This window comes from Diorhabda carinulata, chromosome 1 (genome assembly GCF_026250575.1).
Source record: "Diorhabda carinulata isolate Delta chromosome 1, icDioCari1.1, whole genome shotgun sequence".
Classification (NCBI taxonomy): domain Eukaryota; kingdom Metazoa; phylum Arthropoda; class Insecta; order Coleoptera; family Chrysomelidae; genus Diorhabda; species Diorhabda carinulata.
Window position 1 is genome coordinate 40329547 of NC_079460.1, and position 23501 is coordinate 40353047.

The 23501-nt window shown below is 31.0% G+C and overlaps 1 protein-coding gene across 2 annotated transcripts in view; it reads right to left on the bottom strand.

The window, feature by feature from the left end:
• The window catches only part of LOC130898066 (homeobox protein aristaless-like), a 114051-nt gene that overhangs the window by 36003 nt on the left and 54547 nt on the right, over window positions 1-23501 (bottom strand). Inside the window, exon 1 of one of the 2 annotated variants that reach the window (XM_057807118.1) lies at window positions 14344-14495. The exons of the other annotated variant lie outside the window; for it this stretch is intronic. The gene's annotated coding sequence lies outside the window, so the exon portion shown is untranslated. Of the gene's footprint in view, window positions 1-14343; window positions 14496-23501 lie in introns of those variants that run through there. 2 annotated transcript variants of the gene reach the window in all.

Genomic DNA, 23501 nt, shown 5'->3' on the forward strand with positions numbered 1-23501 from the left:
CTAAGCGAGTAACTCGATCGAAAATTGCTTGAAAAATATTTCACAAAATCAGCCTGACAATACCAAGAGAAGGTAGTTCTAGAGAAAGGTCTCTTGGAAGTACCAACTCTCTTACTAAATCATTCAGCCGTTTTGTGAGAATAGTTTTGACTGGTTTTGATTTAAAATCAATATCCGTAACATGTACGAAGCCGTAAGTTGAGAGGGTTTAAGTATCTGATCATGATACTTTTGGTGAATAAACCCGGTACAAGATCTAAACTGTTTGCGCGTGGTTGAAGTAGTTGACGATGCGCTAGAACAAAACTTAAAAGAACGACTATGTATTACAAATTACAGGTCGCCGAGGAGATCCTCTAGCACGGCACTGGCGTTATTATTAACATTAAATAATTATCACTTTTGTGTTAGTTTGATTTTATTTTACAAGTCAAAATTTAAGAGTAAAATTCACGTTGGTGAAGTTGTAAGCATCGAAAGCCTAGAAAATGTAATTTAATGAAATTTATCAAGCGAAGAAATTAAAGCAAGTACCTATATCATTCAATAAAATAAGTATTTGACAATATTTATATTGCGTCTCATACAAGAATAGCAGTAGTGATTATGTCACAAAATTCGAAAAAGAATCAAATGCCAAAGAACCATTTCTGACATTATTATGGACGAATTCTGGATAAATGATTCTGATGAAAGCGAGTCCGGACTTCTAAATTTGTTGTCTAAGCAATTAATAATTAAAAAAATTGAATAACGGTTATTAAAAAGCGTTAATCTAAATGTTGTGAATTAAATAAAATGAAATGAAAGATTTAAAAGTGATAAAAATTAATAGTTATGGTGATCATTTAAATTAAACCCTTAATTTATTTATCATAAATAAATAAATTTTAATATAATTTTTAATTGAATTAATATAAAAATAATATACATATAATCTACATTTTTATTAAGCCATAAATATTTAAATTTAAATGTGGCTGGGGTAACAAAAAAAGTTATGTAATTATTATTATTTACACGACACAAGCCGTCGTAAAATAATTTTGTAAGTCTTTTCGATCACTTATTTATTTAATTAATAGAATACACCCTACTTATTTTATTCATTGTTCTTATAATATAAAGATAAAACCGCGTACGCTCTTCAATATATAAGCCATCGTACGTTCAGTAACAGCCATTTTAATTATTGTATCTACATTTTGTTCCTTTGTAGCAAACTTGTCGAAGTCCTTGACTTCTACTTCTGTTACTTTTTTGTAGACACTATTTCTATTAATTATTTTCATATTATACACAAGATGCATCTTATATGCAATTTTTGTTTTGGATGGTGTATGTTAATGCTCCTCGCTAATTTTATATGTATTATTGTAATTATTATTATTATTATTCGTATTCATATCTAATTCAAAAACCACGTGGAGACAACACACAACCGGCAACAGGGCATACGAGATTATTAATGATCATATGAAAATATAGGTATGTTACCTGCAATGGCTCGTGAGCGCGCTGACAGTATGACGACGCACGGGCTCGACGTAGGCCCGTCATACGAATAGAAATTATACGCGCTTTATGTGAAATAATATTTATGGAATTGCTTATAGGTATGTGAAACCGCACTAAAACTGTGAAGTAAACAAAACAACTCGAGATGAGGTAGTTGGTTGAAAAATACCACTGTATTTGAAAGTTAACAATATATAGTAGCATATGTTTCAAGTTTGAAGACGACACGTTGTTTACCATTTGTTCGGCAACCATCAATAGTGAACGATTTCAGTGGGTTTATAAACATGGCAAAAATTGATCATCGTTCTGGGATACAAAATTTTTATTTGAAATGTGTTAGCTCAAGCAATATAAAAGCTGAACTAGATTCTTCTCTGGGATAGACTTCTCCTTCGTTATGAACAGTGAGATATTTGGTAGCAGAGTTTAAACGAGGTGGAACGACCTGCAAAGACCAACATCGCAGTGATCGACCAAATAAGGTAACGATTCCAGAAATGTTGAAGAAAATCAACAAAGCTGGACTAGATGATAGTCGACTGAAAGCGCGCGAGCTAGCAGATTAGTATGCTAGGCATTTAAAAAAGTGCGGTACACTGCATATTAACTAAAAATTTGGACATGAGAAAGCTGTGCGCAAGATACCGCTCACAATGGAACAAAAACAGCGTCGTGAAGATATTTCCATCGAGTGTCTGGCAATGTTTCACAGAAATAAAGCCGAATTTTTGCGCCGTTTCATAACCACAGATGAAGCGTGGGTCCTTCACACCTTATACAAAAGAACAATTGAAACAATAGACTGAAAAGGAAGGATCCGTTTCAACTGTAGGCAAGGTCATGGCGTCGGTTTTTTGAGATGCACCTGGGTTAATTTTCATTGACTATCTAAAAAAAGGAAAAACCAATAGCGAGTATTATCCCAATTTATTACAACGGTTGAGTGAAGAAATCATGCAAAAACGGCCGCATTTGGCTAAGAAGAAAGTGTTTTTTCATAAAGACAATGCACCAGCTCTACATCCGTTATTTCAATGAATTAATGACTTAGTTTGAATTGCTATCTCATGCACCCTATTCGCCAGATTCAGCCACTTCGGATTATTTTCTATTCCGAGACTTGAAAAAATAGCTGGGTGGTCTAAGGTTTTCCAACAATGAAGAGGCGATGTCGGCAGTTAATGATTAATTGACGATTCTTACTATAAAAAGGGTATCGAACTTTTATTGAAAACATCGCTGGTAAAGTTTATGGAGCTTAAAGGAGATTACGTTGGAAAATAAATATATTTTTTCTCAAAATTTTTGTGTTTTCTTTGTTAGGCCAGATACTTCTGGTACCGTCCTCGTATCGAACACTTCAAGATTAGTTGCATCTTATAGCGCATAATTTGATTATCGATTTTGTCCAATTTACTGTCTTCTTTCATTCAAATATGTATGGTTAGCAAAAAGTGATCAAAACCGTGAAACTCCATCATATACCCATACCTTCATAATTTTTTTATCAGATCTCACTGCAAATGACAAGACGAAGTAGTCCCTCTAGCGGCAATGATGCTATATTATCTCCAATAACAAGTTGTTAATGTGTTGGGCTTGTTTCAGTCATTTCGATTAATTACAAGGCAGGATATTCACAACTTCCCCCTTACCTCTTTAACGTCCTCCAGCAACCGCACCGTATCTATACCGCCAGAATGAACCGACTCCATAAAGTCTATACAGAGTGGACAATCTGTCACAATCATAATTTTGCTATAATTTTTCAAATACGTTTTGCTTAAAGATAAATTTCAGTATTGGTGATGAAATTTGGCTTACAGATTAAGTATTACCTGGATCAATATACACACAATTTATCAATAAAAATGGACATTGGAGAGGAATACTGCATTGAAGAGGAAAATACATAAATTCAAATGGTGGAAAACATTATTAGAAAGGAAAGCGGAGCCATAAAAGTAGTTTTAAGTTCCAGAATATTTTCAATATTAGTAAACACTAGAGGTTTTAGTACATTTATTCTTCCAACAATCCGTACTGCTTCGTAGCTTAAGGGCTCAATATTTTACAATACAAAAAAAATGAATAATCACTTGCCAATTGAAATCAAATCGATATAATTTTTTCCGGCATTTCCCAATAATTTGAGGGCATATTTACTGAAAAGTGCCTTCTACTCTGTAAACGACTTCTATTCTAATAATAATAATCTTTAATTCCGGGCACATTGGTTTAATTTTTGCTATTGACTTTTTACTCATTATTACCTATTACTGCTACCTATAAATTAGTTACTCATTATGGTTTTTTTCTGTATATTGAAATTTTATTTCATTTGTTTTATCTCTATTTAGTTATTTTTATGTTTGTTTTTTAGTTTTCACAAGCTTTTGTCTACAAATTGTAACAATTTTCTGACAATAAAGCATTTCTCTCTCTCGCTCTCTTTCGAACTATGTATAGATATTATCGAAAGATATGGGGATAAAGTGTGGTAGAGTTAGTTGCGTGCGGCACGTCTACCGAATGAGTAATTATAGAATACCGAAGAACTCATTAAAACCAGAAAAGAGGGAAAGACAACAAAAGAAAAACCAAAGAAGAAATTGATAGGTGATAGTAGATTTACGAAATTTTTGTAGAGAAAGATGGAATGAAGTGGCATAGGAAAGGAAATTTAGTATACAAGATTGAAGTAACAGTATAAAGAATACATTTTATCCCGAAACAATGTTAGGTTCCCGTAGGAATATTAAAAATTATTTATAGGACGTATTATCATCTTGTTTGGTGTAGGTAAATGTAAAAATGCAAAAAGTAGTTTACAAAAATCCTTAAAAATTTATCCTGAAATAAAATAACTCTAAAAAAATAATAACGCTCTATACTAGACACATTCGTGAGTTTCTTGAACTACTGGTGACAGGTCTGTCTAAACTTAATTTAACAGTTTACATATTTTTTAACTTTTTTTTCATGTACGTGATAGGTTTAACTTCACTATTTCTTAACTTTCTGTGATCTTCGTTAGTTGTGATAAAAAAATCTCCAAGTTTTACATCGATTTAGGTTGCTTGAGAACCAATAAAATGTATATGGAGTGGGAGATCGATAACAAATTAATTTCTTCAAAAACTCGAATGTTAGAATTAAAATAGAAGTGACTACCGATCCACAATACGTGAACAAAGGTATATTCAAAATGTTTAAAGAAAAACTTAACAAGCCGAATAGCATGTTACTAAGTCGAGTCCAATAATCCCAATATGTTCGTGATTCATTATATACATGGTTATATATTCATTAAGAACCCTATGATTTCTTTCACATCCTCCAATAGTCTCACTGTGATATGCAGTTTCACGACGTTGTCGAAAATTTATTTGGTCTTTTTGAAATTTTTCAATAAGTTTGTTAGTAATGAGCTTACTTGTCTTGAATGATGAAATAATTACATTTTTTAAATGAACTTGTTTTTAACGCTTAAATTCATTAATGGTGCACCATTTACATATTTTATCGCCAAGGTTCAATTTAATTTTGTATATTTTACCATCACTTGTCATTAAATTTACCTGAGAAATCACTTGCTCTAAAGCAATGTTGTCTTTAGTGATCGACAAGTTTCTTTCAAAAATATTTTTGTTTTCATAACTTAATGATATCCTAAGGTAAAATTTTAAATATTGAATTTACATTCTTCGTCTTAGTTGACTTTTCCGAGATGAAATCCTGTTTGTAACAACTATGGTACTTAACGGATTTGTATATGAAACTCATATTCGTAAGACTATTAGTAATAAATCTTTACCAATCTACTAGATGTCAATGCATCTCTAAATGCAGTTTCTATAACGCGCTAATTTTTCTGAAATAATGGTATTAGATTTGATTTCATAAAATATTACATAAGAATTCTATCACGATCCTTCACTATCGATATTAATTACATTTTTAAATTGGTGAATTGATAAAGTCCGAAATTATTCTTAATTAACGCAACTGGCTGTCAAAACCAATTAGCAAGAACATTTTCATTTTAAGTGGTATCTGGAATGTTGATAATTACTGTGTCAAACCTAAAATTCATAGGGAAAACAAAAAAAAATATCTTACTGATTTTATTGCGCTTTGTTTTGTATTCTGATAACAACTAGCTATACCTACCTGCAGTGGCTAATTCTAAAATGGCTAGTGCAGATTCTTCTAATGATTAGTCAGGCTAAAGATATGTTAGCCCAAAGGTTATCCAACTAACAAAACGTTTATCTTCATATACAAGAAACTGAAATCTTACTAAATCAGAAATTGAACGACCTAAAGCTCCACAACTGGAAAGCTGCGATCTTCAAATTACTGAGAAAAAAATTCAAAAGCAGCTGATATTAAGATTAAGATATTAAGAATCTCTTTAAACTTGAAATTAAATTGAAATTTCTAGAACCGTTGGTTATCGAAATGCTCGTCAGTGAGTATAATTATGGATGTTGATATAAATCTAAACGTTCACGATAAAATAGATAAATTAACTTTAAAATGTATGAAAAACATAAATATGAACATTTTTCAATGAAAAGTCAATAAACATACACTAAATAGTCTCGAGGCTTATTTGAAATAAAGAGAAGAAACCAATAATAATCCCGGTTATGTGATTGAAAAAACTCGCCGCCATCTCTTTGTATCTTTATTTTCTGTGGCATTCGACAATTAGTTTATTTACTGAAGTCAAAATGCGATCATGTCAAAAAGTCAACAAAAACTTTATGAGCCTTTAATCAGTTTAATGTTGCACAAAAGTATTTTCATTTGATCTCATACCGGTCGACTTTTATAAAAAGAACAATATTGCAGGCGGGTAATTAGTTTAATTACTACTAATTCGTTGGAAGAAATATTTTTGAGAAACTGTGAACTTTATTTAAATTAATTAAAAGATTAATTCGTTGTGAGGGTTTTCGTTCGTTGAGATAACACATTACAACGCAAAATAATTACTGAAAACGAGTCACATTTATTTGAAATAAGCACACTTAGCACAATTAAAATGCCAAGTTTCTAAATAATATGTTTATCAATGGAGGCTACCCTTTTTATGCTCACTCGCCATCGACGAGTGAGGTATGTCAAAATATCGAGCATATCGCAGTGTTGTGCAGTTCGATTTTGTTAAAAAAAGTGATGAATGGTGAATTTATAACATACAGTACTTATTTAAAACAGTGGTTAGTAGATATTTGTAAGGACAACTATACTTCTTCAAAAAAAATTGCAAATTTATTGTATACGAATATTCATGAATAAGGGAGTATTATAATAATAGATCATTCATCATCCATACTTCCTATAGTAGATAGTTAAAACATTTTCGTATTATATGAAAAATATGGTTATAAAAATATCTAAATCACCGAAGTTTTGCATTAAAAATTGAGTTTTATCACTCTTACACTAAAGTGCGGTGGCATTATTTGTCAAACTTGCCTATTTTACTGAACAACTACTACGAATTAACATCTCATAATTAGAGCTTCTAAAAAAAGGTCTGCACCTAGGAAATATTGAAAAGTGGTTATAGAGAATTGTATTGTTTTGGTCTGTTTAACTATTTTATATGTTTCTGCCTTTTAGTCGCTCGTTATTCCCTATCACGTTATTCATGTTTTGTGTTTGGTCTTTCTATATCCCCTTCTTCGACTTTTCATATGTCTCATGTTTCCTTATTTCTTGTAAACTTAGTTTATACTGATTCCACGGTCATATCTGCTTCAAAGAATATCCTTGGATATTGACAAACTCGATTACTAGATTCTTGATAACTTCAGCTCATTTTTTCGATGTAATAAACTGTTAAAAAATTTCTTAGAATTTTAAACCCAAAAATGGGATACGTCTATGGTCTAAGGCATTTTTCGTGAAGGAGCACCACTACTATTATCAACGGCCGACTTGAGGTAGATCATGATGTAAAAACTACAAGGTGTGTTCTTCCAGAGGGCTCATTTTCGACTCGTTCTGCGCATCTCTTTGGAAGCGAATTCTAATTTGCTGCTTCCCAGCTGGTGCGCTGTAGCACACCTTGTAGTCTTTACATCATGAGGTAGATGTACCGTAATCAAACACATTTTCATACTACAAATAAAAAGCATTTCAATTTATTCGAGAGCCTTCCTTCATTGTTGTACCACGCAGAAAAATAAGTTGATATTTTCGTTTTGTTAACGCCTCGAGGCCCTTGCCGTCCCTCATACCTGTCTTATCTTCTCTCAAGTTCTCTTTCACATTATTACGTCAAATTAATTTAAGGCTAACATTAGAGATGCAAATTAACTGTAAGTCAATTTGAACGCGAGATAAACATGTCGACGATTAGTAATGGAATTAATTACACATTCAGACTTTGTCTAAGCTGTCAAGCGTTATGAGTGATGACATCTGTTGCTGCTAAAGACGGTTAATTTTTAAATTTTCACGCAAATTATCAAAATATTATTTTGAGCTGATGAAAACAGTTTGTATATGTTTCTATTATTTAGAAGACATATATTGAAATCAGATAGTTCAAATATTTGTAATTTATGATACTTATACTTGGGATAAAAATTGAAAAAGTGTATACGATAAATAAAACCTTCCAGAATATTGAAAATTTCGACGACATGCATTAGACAGAATCATGAAAATTTGTATATCGTTTAAATAATTAAATTTACCCTGATGCTAACCCTCTTTAACATATTTTGGCGGACACACACATATCATATACACAGATTGTTCTCCTTATCTTTATCCTCGATAGAACCTAAATACGATAATTACAAACATATTCTATTGATGACAGCTCATTATATTCTATACCTAATTAGTACTTATTGACAGATGTCAATTTTTGATGAAAATTTTTATTACAACGTTTCAAGTCCATTACACTTGGCATTGCTGCTGAAGAGCAATAACAGGTTCTTTGAGTTATAGAATATTATAAATTGATATAAAAATAACTTCACTTCAATCAACTAATCAAGTAAATATTTATATAAATGTTCCTGCTTCTCTCTAACTAATTCTCGTTAATAACAATCGAAGCGGGAATTTTAATAATTCATGTTCATTACATGATTATCTTAATTTTATTTGCGGTGGTTTTGACTTATTTGTTCAATAATTCCAAATTATACATTCTCACAAACCTTTTGCTGCTCTCTTGACCGTGTCCTCCACCTTTTTTTGCAGTTGCCTCATTATTCCAAATCTTTTCAAATGATGTGAACCAATTTTTTATGTTTATTTCATTACAATCAGCTCCGTAAATTAATTGAAAATCAATTATTAAATTATACGTTATTCGGTATAAGCAAACAGAAAACTCGGTTTATGTAACAGCAAATCTACCATCATCTGATGAGAAAAGTTACCAAGTCGATGATCTCTCAAAATTCATATATTACTCCCTATATCTATTTAAGCGAACGTCAGCATTTCATTCCTTTTATTCACAAAAAAAGGATAGAATTAATCGATATTTTTCGATTATTTGATTATCTTCGATTAATCGATTACAGATTATATTTAAAAATTTATATAGATTAATCGATCATACGATTAATCGATTATTTTTCGATTAATCGATTATTTTGCCCACCGCTAGTAGATACTAGTATATTTGCCTTCGGCTAGTTTCTCTGTATTAGCGGTCGGTTGTTCGAGCGCATTGTCCAACAAATACTTTCTTTTCGTTTTTTCATTAATTCCACCTCCGAACTTATCAGTAAATCAGCATAATATTGATCAGTTATCGTTTAGCTTTTTCATAAATGATCAAACATTCGAAATTCCACAACGTTGTGGCCATGACATCTTAAAACTCTTTTAAGCCGCACTCGTATTACAATTAAAATTGAAAATATAGAAGTTTAATGAGAAATTCATGTAGTTACTGATATCGTAGACGATAAGTATTATAGATTGGATATTGTTGTCTGCTACAATCCAAAAATCCATTTGTTGCCAATAGCTTTAAAAAATATAACCATAAAAATTAACATATTCTAATTGATAATTTGTTTTTTCGAAATTGATGCATTGATCGTCTTTATTTGCCATTTATTACCCAAAAATCGAAGGTGTTATTAGTCATCGAAGCAGATAAATATGCTCCCGACCGAAGAATGTGAGGAACGCAAGCCCAAAGAGTGCACGTAATTAAAGAATACACGACAAAATCCGTGTTAACAACAAAGACAGTATCAGGGAGTCAGGCCGAGGCAGACTCCAACAGATAAAGACTCCATTAGTCAGGGCCAACTGAGATAGCGTAAGTGCACGTATCAAACAAACTCGAATCGACAATATAGCAGCGCGACATAGCCGTCTGGATCGCTTTTAACTTTTAGTGTTCTATAATCGCCAGTTGAATTTAAAAATGCCCCCGATCTTTTTTCTTTTATCACTTTTCGAGGAATTACTCTAAATCCTTTTATACCTTCTTTTGTATATCGATATCGAGTACAGATTTTATTTTTCAATATTTAACAATAAAAAGCATATATTGTTTACATTCACATCGATGTTTCGTTAACTCCAAACTATAGCTCATTCGCATATCTTATCTACATTTTATTTTATTATCTTTCTATGAGTGGAATATGAACTATTGTATTTCTTTATATTTTGTGTTTTAACTTTCTCTACACCCATGTTTCACGACCAAATAAGAAGATTGGTTGGTGTATTCTATTAAATACAATCAATTCAAGGATTATTCATATTAAGTATTATTATAACAATTGAGCTTGTTCCAGCTCTGTTTTACCTTTGTTTACATTCATATCATATTTATTTAATCAAGCTATTTAGTTTCGGCCAGTAATACTTTCGTCCAGTAGCGGCGTTAAGGTGGGACGTGTAAGGGAGGCCGCCTAGGAATGCAGCTGGCGAGATATTTGAGCAATGCTTACTTGCCCACCAGTTCCCAAAAAAACACTAGAATGGTACGCAATGTACAATCACTGCACTGCATGGAGTTCATTTTAACGGGCACGTCCCCTACTAAGAGGACCACATTAATTAGACATCTATTTTTAACATAAATTTTCGAAAAGAGGACGGGAATCCGCGCTTGCAAATAGATACATTGTTTCAAAAAAAATCGACGAGTTTTTGTTTGTTTCATTATATGTTATTGGAAAGGACAAAATAATACTGAGAAAATCAAAAGTTTCTCGTTTCAATGAGAAACAAAGTTATTTTGTTGACAATATACCTACGTTGGAATGGTCAAGATGCATTCTTCCTAAAAAATTCTACGCTCTACAAAAAAAATTCATTCCCTCAAACGTTGTTCAAGAATAAAGTTAAATTCATATTAAGTTTCCACATTTTACCGCAACTTTGTCAATCGAAAATGAAATTACTGAAAACGTGGTTAGGTTTTTCATTATATCTTGCACTTTTTACGTACATATTTGAATAGCAGTTGAGGGGCGCCGTAGAAATTTCGCCCAGAGCGCTGGTGATGCTAAAACCACTATTGTTTTCGTCTGCTTTCGTCACCGATATTTTCACTTAATTGCAGATATCCTAGATATTTGGATTTTCTATAATGTTATTCGTAAATATCTCACTAACAAGCTCCAACTTTCCTTTTTTTATAGAATCTATAAACATATTATTGGTTCTGCAATGCGTTAGTTGTGGTACTAACAATATCATGTTTCTGCTCAGTCCGCTAATAAACAGTATCTCTTTTTCTGCATGAAACAGATTTTTTAAACATAAGAATGTTAACAGTCTCTTTTCTTTACGTTTACATTTTCTGTTTAATGATAAATATATGGTCTTCTTCTCGTACACAGATTGTAGTGACTGGATAGTATTAGAATAGAATATTATTCATACACTTTTCTACAACCATTTTTCTGTTACATAGATACTCTTGATAAGCTCTTTAATTTTACTCAGCTCGGGACCTAGGGGGAGGCAATCCGGGATTAATGCCCCAGACTGTCGTTTCAAAGGGTAGCAAATTCCTTTGTTCACCTTCATGATACATATTTAGAGTTTTGATATTACATCCATATTGTTTATTTTCTATGCAGTATTTTATTATCTACTATGTTCAAACCGATTAAAAAGGAAGCTGTTAGGAAAGATAACCTTTGCGCTTTCCGTCGCTTTGTTACTAGGACGCCTTTCCAAATCGCTCTGGATATTAACTCCCGGATTTACTCCGGATATGTTTGCAGAACAAATATCTCGAAGAGTAAAATTGACTGTGACAGTGGGCATCTTATGGTGAAAATGATGATGATAATGTAGAAATATAGGCGAGTGATTTTTTTCACTAACAGATTTGTCACTGGATATCGCTAGTCAATATATGATAATAAATGTTCACCGAGTTTCCTCAAGATAACTTTCTGTATACTTTACTGTATTGGTGGAATATATAGTTACATAGCTTGGACTTTGATCACTAAATGAAATGTTTATTTCAGTAAAAAAAAATGAAAAACTCTAATTTGACCTTTATAAAAAAAAGATTAAAGTGATGAAAAATTACACTAGTTTACAAAATTTTTGTCTGTTACCGCGAATTTTGTGGTTGGTAATGTTCATTTATGAATCTTTGTTTTTAGTTTTTATAATTCAATCATAGTTATATATTAGTTGATAAAATGTGTATTTTTGCCATATATCGGAAACTATGTGTTTGAAGATTGTAGAAAGTTATATCAGAGTTGGTGAAAATAGTAGGTACCAACTTATTATTATCAAAACTCTTGGTTTCCCATTTGTGTTTGTGAATCGTGTGTGAAATATTGAAGATTGTGTGGTAATAGGAGTGGCTTTAAATTTGGAGCTGTTTTTTTTTGTAGCGTGAATGTAAACGTGAATTTAAACTCTTAAAATTGAGCTAAATGGCAGTATCCAAGTACTAGTTCTGTTTAACGTTCAGTGCAACGCTAACCTCACTCTTCAATGCCTAAGCATATATCTGAGCCCTTTGAGAAATGGGAGGACCAAACTCATCAGAAAATGATACTGACTTTGAGGTTACGTCGAAAGTATAAACATGCTTCTAAAACTGAGTTAGATGATTTCAATATTTCTAAACAAGCTACAAAATTGATAGTATCAAAACTAAAAGAAAAAAAATTGCTTTATCACACAATGGAAATAAATACGCTGAGGTAACTATTGTTCATAGTAGTAAAATTAAAGGAAGATCATTTCGTTATCCTTAAACAAAATAGAATACAACGACCATAAAGGAAGAAGAAATTAGCCCTTGATAGAAAATATGAAGCCTGGAAAAAAATATAATCCATAATTCATCAGTAGCTCGTATCAAAATTATGAATCATGAAACACTACATTGGTTAAAAATTTTCTCAGCTCAATAAGCACAAGATTAAAGCGAATATTTTAGATGGAGCTCAAATTAGACACCTGACGAAAGATACTCAGTTAAGAAATTATATGCTTGTAGAAGACCTTCTATTACAATTAAAAAATATGAGGTGCAATAAAAGCATTAAATTCTATTTCCTTCATAGACATCTGAAGAAGTTTGCGGAAAATTTACGAGATATTAGAAAAGTGCAGGGAGAGTATATGCACCAGGAATCACGTATCATGGAAGAGCGTTACCAGGGTTACTCTGATACGAATATGATGTCCAACTATTATTGGTTTCCGATACATGTTTTTTCTGTTTTATACTTGCGTAGATGAAACCCAGAAACTAAAGCTGATTTCTTCTAATTTTATTTTTTAAAATAGTATATCATGTATAAGTAGCAATTTCTTTGACAATAGATGTATTGTAATTTAGTGTTATTTGATGTATATGCACTTTAATGGCAATTGATAAAACGGTATCCAGCTAACAAAATTGTTCTCTGAACAAAACCACCAATTCGGTGTCACAATTACAATTTTTGTCAAACTGAAACCGTCCAAAAAAGTTGTTAGTTTCTGTAAAATTTTTGATAAAATCACTTACCTGAAAGCTTGTGATTTTGCCAAAACTATAATTATAATAAGTTCAAAGACGTATTGAGATTACACAATGCAGTATACAGAAACAACACAAGGCAAAGTCTTTCCGTAAGAATATTACTTTACAGAAGGCACCACCGTATCACTTAACTTATTCGCGATAACTATTGACAACAAAGTTTATCAACTTTTTATAGTTATAATAATTATAAAATGAAGAAGTGCAAAATTAAAAAAGGAAAAAGGGTATTTGTCTGATATTAATAATTTTAATAAAATATCACGTGCTACGAACAGCAGGTCATTAAAGATGGAATTAAGCTGTCTGAATGACTTTAGACCATGCCAAAAAAAAATGAATAAAGAAGAAATTCGGGAAAATATATAACACTATATTAGATTCATTTATCCATATCCATATTTGGAGAAAATGGAAAGATAATTTAAAATAGAACAACTAATTTTTGTATTACGCCTTACTTTGTTAAAAACAATGTGGAAAAAACATAGATAAAGTGCTGAAGAAGGATCTTAAAACGCAAAAACCAAATTCAACCTTGAGTTTGAGGTTACTGAAAACAGCTGGCGAATATTGAATTATGAATATTGATCTTCAACGAGAACAATATTTCTGACATAAACGTAATAAAACTTGAAAATCGAATCAATACATTTGATAAATGGCAATTTAAACTTTATTAAAATGTATTAGATACATATTTGTTTCATAATTAAATTTAGAAATTTTACAGAATGTAATAATGGGGATGAAAATAAACTAGAACCTACATAAATAATATTATAAACACTCACCCAGGGCCGTAACGAACACAAAACAATTTAAAAGAAAATAACTTGAATAACCAGCACCACTAACAACTTTAACTAACTGTCCTAACTCACAAGCTGCGAGCAACTGGTCTGTCTTTTTCACTCACTCAACTGCTCACACTGAAACTTCATTCCCCTTCAACCAATGGTTTGGTTGTGGGCATCACTCACCTGCGCACTGTAACCAATGGTTAGTTCAAGGCGGAGTTACCGGTTCAGACTAAAATAATGGAAACTGTTGATTACGTCTGAGATCATGGTAGCTAATTATTTGTAAACATGATCTAATTGCTATTAAATTATCCGGCTTCAAAGAGTTTTATAGTTATGAAGAGAGGGGTTAATAGATGCTTTAATAAATTAGAGCTTTATGTGAATTTGAGAAAATGCTTAATTATTTAAATTTTGATAAACTGACATAAATAAGTTGAATTTATTTAAAAATCTTGTCAATAATTTTCCTTCAATCAACATTAGTCTAATTATGAAAGTGTATCAACCTTTTCATATGTTAGCAAATAGAAAAAACAAAAGAAATTATAGTTTTTGAATCTCAATTTTACAGATTTGAGGAAAACATTCTACCTACTTGGTTTTGTTACAAGAATAATCGATTAACCATATATGGCGAAACTAAGGGATATAAAAAGATGAAATGTCATTTAACCATCGTCAAAGTATAACTTTCTGAACATTGAATTATTAGATTGTTTTCCTGGAAATTCAGACCTAAATCGGACGCAACGAGCAGTTAGCGTTCAATATTGGAGAAGAGCACTGACTTGGTATGGAAATTTGTGACCCTTAGACGTTTTGCTTTAGGTACGGCTTTCAAATCGTTCTGCGAGAAAGTAAAAAGGCTAGGGCTACTTCATTGCCCTGTAAAAATAGAGTAAATAGATGTAACTAGTGTAAACAATCGTAAATGTGCGTTAAAAAGAGTGATTTTTAATAAAAAAATTTTTGGGAGATGTACCAGTAGAGACAGGAATGGATGGCCTAGGAGCCTTCCATTTTTCAGTCGCATGAGCTATTATTACATGCGCAGCTAGTTGTGCACAACGTAACTACCCCAATGCAAAAATATCATATTAGATAGCAGAGGTGCTCTTCAAACACTTGACTTTTTTAAAATTAAGTCAAAGCTAGCAATTGTACTCAATCTTTGAGCTCGCTGGTAGCAAACAGCATAGTCACACCTGGTCACACCGGTGTAAAGAACAAGCTGATCACCTGGCAACCAAAGGTAGGAAAACTCCTTTTACAGGACCACAACATTTTATATGTTTCCCAAAAATCCATTAATACATGGTTATAAGAAAGTGGGGAAACGCGAAGAGACATGAAATCAGACCCCAGGTCTAAAACAATAGAAGAGATTTTTTTCCTATTCTACCATATAATTTCTAGTTTAGAGCCAAAAACATTTTAAGCCACAGAAGCAAAAGTTTGATTGAGGTTGAAGCCCGCAGGCGCTCTATTATTATCATCATAATTTATGATTTCTTTCTTAATATATGATTTCAGAATCAATTTCATTTAAAACCAGTTTTCTTTATTCACATCACGTGTATTTGAAAAACATAACATAAAACGGCTATGCATATTAATAAATTTATAGAAATTTTTTTTGAAAAATTAAGATATTAAATGATTTCATCGCTGAAATGATTAATAAAAATTATTAAATCAAAAAACAGAAAGATCTGGCCACAAAAAAACATCGAAAACAAAATAATTGCAAAATTTAGGTACTAACAATCCACAGAATAACAGAGAATTGGGTAAATCAGACAAAACATGAAAGTATAATGAAAGGCATAAATTAGTAGATGCATCAGAAATAAACAAGAAGATATTATACAAAAATTTTTGTTGTCTATCACCATGATGTAATTCGTGAATGAGAAAATTATTGAAAAAATTGATAATCAAATGTTTTCTATTAAAATAAAATAAATTTTAATACTCCTACGATGCTTAAAATCTCGTTAAAAATTCAATTATGTTGGTCTGAATGAATTATATTAAATTTAACTTGAATAAAAATATAGAATAAAAAACAAAGTCGAAACGTTTAAATCCCAATTTCAGATTCGTTGCACAACTCATTAAGAATAATTGAGATTATATTACAGATCTTTACAATAATATATTGTATACCACAAGGTTCAGTTTCGTTTCTTACCATATAAAGGAATGGAGGAATTGTCATATTTCATACATATACGAACTCAATCGAATTTCAGCCAAATAATTGATTAAATGGAATAATTAATAAATTTTTTTGGTTGTATTACTTAAGATCCTGATTTGTTTTTGTTCAATCATTTTTCAATGAAGAATCAACATGTCAACGCTTCTTCTGGGATATTTAGATTGAACACCAGAAAAATTTGTGAAAACATATCTCACGTTTTCAAATTTTTTGGCTTATCTGAACTGCTGCGATTATATGCAATAGAAATAAAACCTTGAATATTATTTATGAATGCAACAAACTAAAAAACAACCTGTGTGTGTTTTGGTTCTGATCCATATGCCAATGTGGGTATAATATATATTTCTGTTTTTATTTGTTTTGGTATTTTCTTTTTAGCTAAAAATTGTTTCTTGACTGAGCTGAATAATCTTTCAGCTGCTCCAGTTCTTTCATTTTTCTCTTGCTAGGTGAATTGTTCCTTATAATAATTCTTAACTGAATATTATGCTTAATTATTATATTCTTTTCTCCAGTTTGCTTCGTTGTTTGTGAGTGAATCCGACACAATTTTGATTTGAATTTTGAGGTTCTCTTATCATAAATTGAGATTGAAAATCAACGTCTTCCGTGGTTTTCTCAATTTTACAAAAAATTTCATAGTTTCCACATTTTTATTTATAACCACTGTAATTATTACAGTTCTAATTAGTTCAAATTATCTGTTCATTTGAATTGTTATTAAGTTAAACTAAATTTCAGTCATTTGAACAATATATAATTATTATGTCGACTATAATTAGAACAATTACGGCGACTCCATGGAATTATTTCATTATTATCGAAAAAATAAACAACTTTTCGAATAATGCAAACTTTCTTACAAGTACACTATCATTGCATTAATATTTTATTGGAAACTGCGTAGACCCCTCGACAACGTTTGAATTTAAAACTTGAAAAACTAGTAGAAAATGTAAACAAACACAAAGTTTTGTAGAGACCTGTATCAATCGGAGTGGAAATATTTGAGTAATGCCAATGCTTGTTTTTACTTGGAACATTACCAACGAATTAGTGTTCAAGTAAACTGTAGACCACAACAAGGTCTCTTATTAAGAAGTATTGAATGCGGGTCATACATTGAGCAGACCTAAAAGTAATATATTGTGACTTGTTTACTTCTAAATAATTAAATATTAGAATCTTTTTGCTATTTAAGGTGAAATCCTAGATAAAAGTAGTAACGCAACAGTTGCGACCAAAAATGTTTGCGATGTCTATGTGCATTTAACGTTCGTAAATACCAATACCAAATACCTCTTGGTTTCGCTAATTTGTATCGCTCTACGTCCTATTGATTAGGAAACCCAACAATATTAGACAACGATATACTAAGGGCAAACGTAGAAGCAAATCCATGACAGACAATCAAGGAACTTTTAAACACCTCTGGCCCTCATGAACATTTAAAGTGTATTGAAAAAATAAGCAGAAGTGGTTTGAGCCCCCCACAATTTGTTCGAAGAGAATAAAGCCAATCGATCCATTACATGCAACGTATTGCTTTAACAGCACCATACAGAATGGTGTGGAGGACTGGAATGAAAAAATCAAAGATAAACATGTTTATTAGGGGAGGAGAGTTGTATGGTTGGAATATGTGGATAAAATATACTATGATGATGACCTAAAAAGTAATTCAGAATTGGGAACAAAAACACGAAATAATAAAAAATGTTGTGTGAACAATTGTTTAGTAAGTACATAAGGTTATACATTTTGATAAAGACAAAAATAGGTCCTACAATCGATACGATTTATCAACAAAAATATATAAAGTGGTTGAATTATTTAAAAAAAATATATTTGTAATATTACCTACTATGTCTTTGGAACCACAGATAAAAAAATAGTAACCTTAAAAATTGTCCAGCATTCGATTCACTCCGTTTGTTTTTCTTTTTCTCATTCTTCTTCTTCAGATAGTCTATAATTATCGCTTATGTTTGTCTTGAACAGCTCATAGTATTTTTTATCAACGCGTCGATTCACTCATACCATAATTGTATTGGAATGGAATCATGACAAATGATAAATTTTAGTAATTCCGTTTGTGTGTGAACTGCTTGGTTCTATAGTAATTTCCATACCTAATGTTTTGTTAACATACAATTTAACTATAGCAGAATGTATTTAAACCACCGTTGTAAAATGAATGATGCTTTAAATTGATTTTTTTATTCCAGAACGGATTTATTGACCGCAAGACCTTTGTTATTGTAAAACGAGATAAAATGGCTATTAAGGAAGAAAATTACCTCAAAATTGAATAGAATCCATGAGCATATATGTGATAATATAGAAAATAAATAACAAAAGTAATTCATTCCTAACCACTAAATTATATCTTCAAAAGACTGTAATGATTCGATTTAATTATGTTTCTGATGTAATAGTTAAATACTTACAGAAACTCTTTGTACAATTCCAAACTTTTCAAGCCGTCAGAAGATACTTGCATTGTTCTTGAATGAACTGATGATTACAAAACATGAATATAGGATTACGTTAGCAACGTTTTGCTTTTGAAAATTAGAAGAAAATATGGTTATTTTAATAATTTTAGATAGCTTCATAATTATTTTAGTTTAGGTGAAAAAAATTACTCTAGCAAAGTATGGTTTGGTATTATTTGTTGTTTTATTGAGTCTTGCACATAATGTGCAATTTGATCATCGTATATTTTTCTAAACAATCCTTTATTTATAACTTTTTCAATAAAACAAATAAATACAATTCTCTAACCTGAGCTTAAAGCTTGGATATGGAGAATACGTAAATTATTTTATTTATCAGACAAATCACATGAATAAATTCTACCTAAGTGAAAATTTACTCTTCTTATAACAACCTATAGTTTTCTATTTTCTCAGGTATTCTACTAAATGCTTTAGTGACTTATACGAGTATGTGCCTAGATTTGTTCTTGTAGTTAACTGATGTACATTATCTTGAGACGTAGTGACTGGGAATATTATTTAACAGAGTAATACTTATATTAAATTCTACTATTCCATTTATGTTTTTGTATGAGTTTAATCTGCTTCAACTGCAGTATTATAACCAGTTCTGGAACGTTTAGTTTCCGTACTGGTTAGTCTATCATTTATTATCCTTATTACATTCAATACAAGATAATGGAAATTGTTGTGATGTGTCTTTATGTGTTGAAAATTTGTATGGTTTTTGTTTGGAGAGTCCACGTCAGCTATACGAGATCTTTTATGGATTTATCTTGAGGGAATAAGATTTTAAGCAGCCTTAAGGAAGAAGACCAAAAAACGAATGATAATGACTTGAAAATGGTTCTTTCAATATTATTTGTGCGTCAACCCTTAGGTATAAGTGCAAGATTTGAGACTTATGAGAGTTATGGTATAAGATCAAGGACAAGACTGAACTCTGCAATACCAAGACCAAAACTAAATATGCAAGACTAATACCGAAACTAACCTGGTCTTGGTCTTGCATTTACTCATCACTAAAACTGTTTGTAATCTTTGCGCTTTTAATAAATATATTATTACTGAAACTTGTTTCACTATTTAAAGCTTTATTTTAATTTTCAGTAGTAAATTTAATTATTTAAGAGTTACCCACTCTTCTCTATCTCCTTTTTTTTAATTTCATTCCGTTGAAAAGCTGGTGGCATCTAATTTAATATTAATTATTCCTGAGGCCGAATATCACTTCCTAAGAAATAATTATACGGTTAAATTAAAATGTCAGATTTTCCAGTCTACTCTGACCACCGGATTATTCCAAATAAAACATGAAATTAATATTTTGAACTCAATTTCTTTAGACAGTAAGTTTTATAGACGGTTCCTCCTGCTCATAATAAACGTGAGGTTCAAAAATATTTGGAAAATAATATTTTTATTACAGAATTATGTCTTTACGTGATGCAATCAGATCGTCATATTTATTTCTAAAGATAAAAATGATCCAATTGTGTAGTATCTCTATTTAATATATATGGATGTTGTACTGGACAATTTCTACCTCCTCGACCCATTAATAAAATCTTCAAAGAAGAACAAGTGATTAAACATAAAGATTGTATATGTCAATTAATAACGAAGATCCAACCATTAGTTCAAATGAGTTTTAATTTACAGATTAAAATAAAATAACAACGTAATTTCACGGTAGACATGTTAAGACGAGCTAACTTTCGATTATCGCAGTATCCACTGGAATAGAGCTCTTATTGTTTGTGTGGCGCCCACTTTCATACTAAAGCATTTTAATCTCTTGTGATTCGAAACGTCTTCAGCGGGAATAAAAGAAAAAAAACGAGAAGAAAAAATGTCAGCGGGTGTTCCGTTGGCATAGTAACGGCTACCGGTTATTTCTTCTTCTCCTATTCTTCACTACTGGCTGTTTACTGAAGATAATGACTGATAGGTTATTCATTTTCCAATCTTATTAAGCGTGAAATTAAATTTAAACTGTTTTAGAAAGTAATTATAATGGTCAAAGAGAGCCTTCAACAATATCAGACGAATTAATCTATTCGGGTATACAGTGTGGAATAATGCTTTGGTAACGCAGATTTTATAGTAATTATAAAAATTGCAGGTGCCCAAAATTTAAACAAATGAGATACAATTAGATACAAACATCACAAAACTTATTGAAATAAACACGATTTTCAGATTACAAGATACAAAATTTATAACCAAATGTCAAAAGAACTAAAGGGATATGACATTAAAAAATTATGTATACCTACCTAACTACCATATTAGAAGAGAAAAACGCATGGGTATCATTCAAGAAACTCAATATTAGGAGAGAAAAAGGAGAGAGATATGGAGAAGAAGGACAAACCAAAAAATAATGAACCTGTATGATGAACAAGAAATTAACGAAATCATATGACCCAAGAGATTAAGATACTGGGATACTTAGAAAGAATGTCGGTATCAAAAGTGGCAAAGAAAATTACGGAGAAGAATATGGCAGGAGCACGAAAAAAAGAAGATACAAAAGAGATGGAATGGGGGGATACAAGAGGATCTAATGGAGGGAGTAGTTTGGGACTGGAAGGCGAAGTCAAGGAATAGAGAAGAATGGAAGAAAAGTATTACCCCGCTATGGGTAATAATTTTAGGAGTAAGAAGTAAGGGTACTAAAGTGATGGAATATGCTAAAAGTGATGTTGGAAACCCAGCAAAATAAGGTATTACTGTTGCTCATTTCACCTAGAGGTGTCGCAAGCGACTCTTTGAGAGTTTAGGCAAAAACATCAACCAAAAAATAAAAAGGAAGTATGAACCAGTATGTTTTGAAGTAACCTACTATAAAAACTATGCTAATTAAGTGAAAAAAACAATTCGTTACTCAATTTCTGGTTCTACAGTCCATGGAAAACCTTATCTTCCTTTATCACTCAGCTCCACTTTGCATTCTGTTTTTTTTTTGTTTATTTTTGAATCCATGCAATTAGACACTTTTACATTCTTGACATCAAGTCTACATCATCAGCGAATCCAAAAATTTGTAAAGTTCGATTTGGAATTGTTCCCCTGGGATAAGAATAGGTACATTTTCCTCATAATTTGTTCTGAATTTAAAAGTAACGGTAGACAGTAAATAATTCTTTCTTAATCCCTGTTTGATTCCTAATTTTCTTCAGCTTCTAGACTGTCTTATTACCTAAGTCTTATTATTTAAAAATTATTTAGAATTTAGAAAAACTGTTCTTTATTAATACAATCATATGCGTAAAATATATGAAAAGTCGATGTAGTTTTATGTTCCATTCAATTTTATATTAGCCAGTGTAAATATCGAGAACCGGGGCGCGGAGAGGATGTATCCCACAATATACACGAATTTGAAATTAATGAAAAGGAAAGAATATCAAATGGAGGATAGAATTTGTATTAAAACAAAAATATGGCATCCATTCTTATATGTTTCATATGTTCTCAATTTATCGTCGTTCAATTTATTATTACAGTTAAATATGACAATTATGTATTTAGATAATAAATTATTTTTTATATTCATTCACACTTTATGTTTTAAGTATTCGGTAAAAATTAATGTATATTCATGTTACAACCTATAAATAGCTTAGTTTATGGGACAGATAACATGATTAATTTTATGTAAACTGCCCATTAGCTCAGATTAATATTGGGCAATTAAGTTTTTAATGGAATTTTACGCGTTTTATTAACTAAAACCAAATTTTCATCAACCAAAAATTTTAATTATTGTGGATCTGTATCATCCCAAAAATATTATTACCTATTGAATATGTGTATATACTAAATAGACCAGTAAAAAGCAGAGCGAATGATTTCAAGAAATTAAAAATACTTAAAGTAAATACGAAACTTTTAAAATATAAGGATTTTTTTTAGTCGAAAACAGGAAATTCTTGTAGGTACTTACCGTTTTACCCATCTAACCTAACAATTCAATACGTTTCAAGTTTCTATTATTAACTTTCTTATAGTCTGCCACACTCGCTACCAGCATAGGTGAAACACTTCCAGATCTTCCTCTGGAGTTTAACAGATACCAAATGAGTTCAATTGAGTTTAATGGCGTGCACTGTATCTCCACAGTTTTAGCCATTATATCACAGATACACTTAATATTAACCGCTACTGAAAGATCAACTTTGCTACATCTTTTAACAAAATATATATTTCGTTTTTTGTAAGCAATTGAAATTAATTTTCATAAATTTCATTCATAGAATCTTGCAAGTAATCCAATGTTTTTTCCTCATAACAACAATTAATCTAAAATCGCCTTGATTCAATAGGAATTATTACAATGTTTTCTATTTGATAGCTCTTTTTTCAGACGGATAGATAATAGATCGATTTTCATTCCCAAGTTTTTTTTGTTC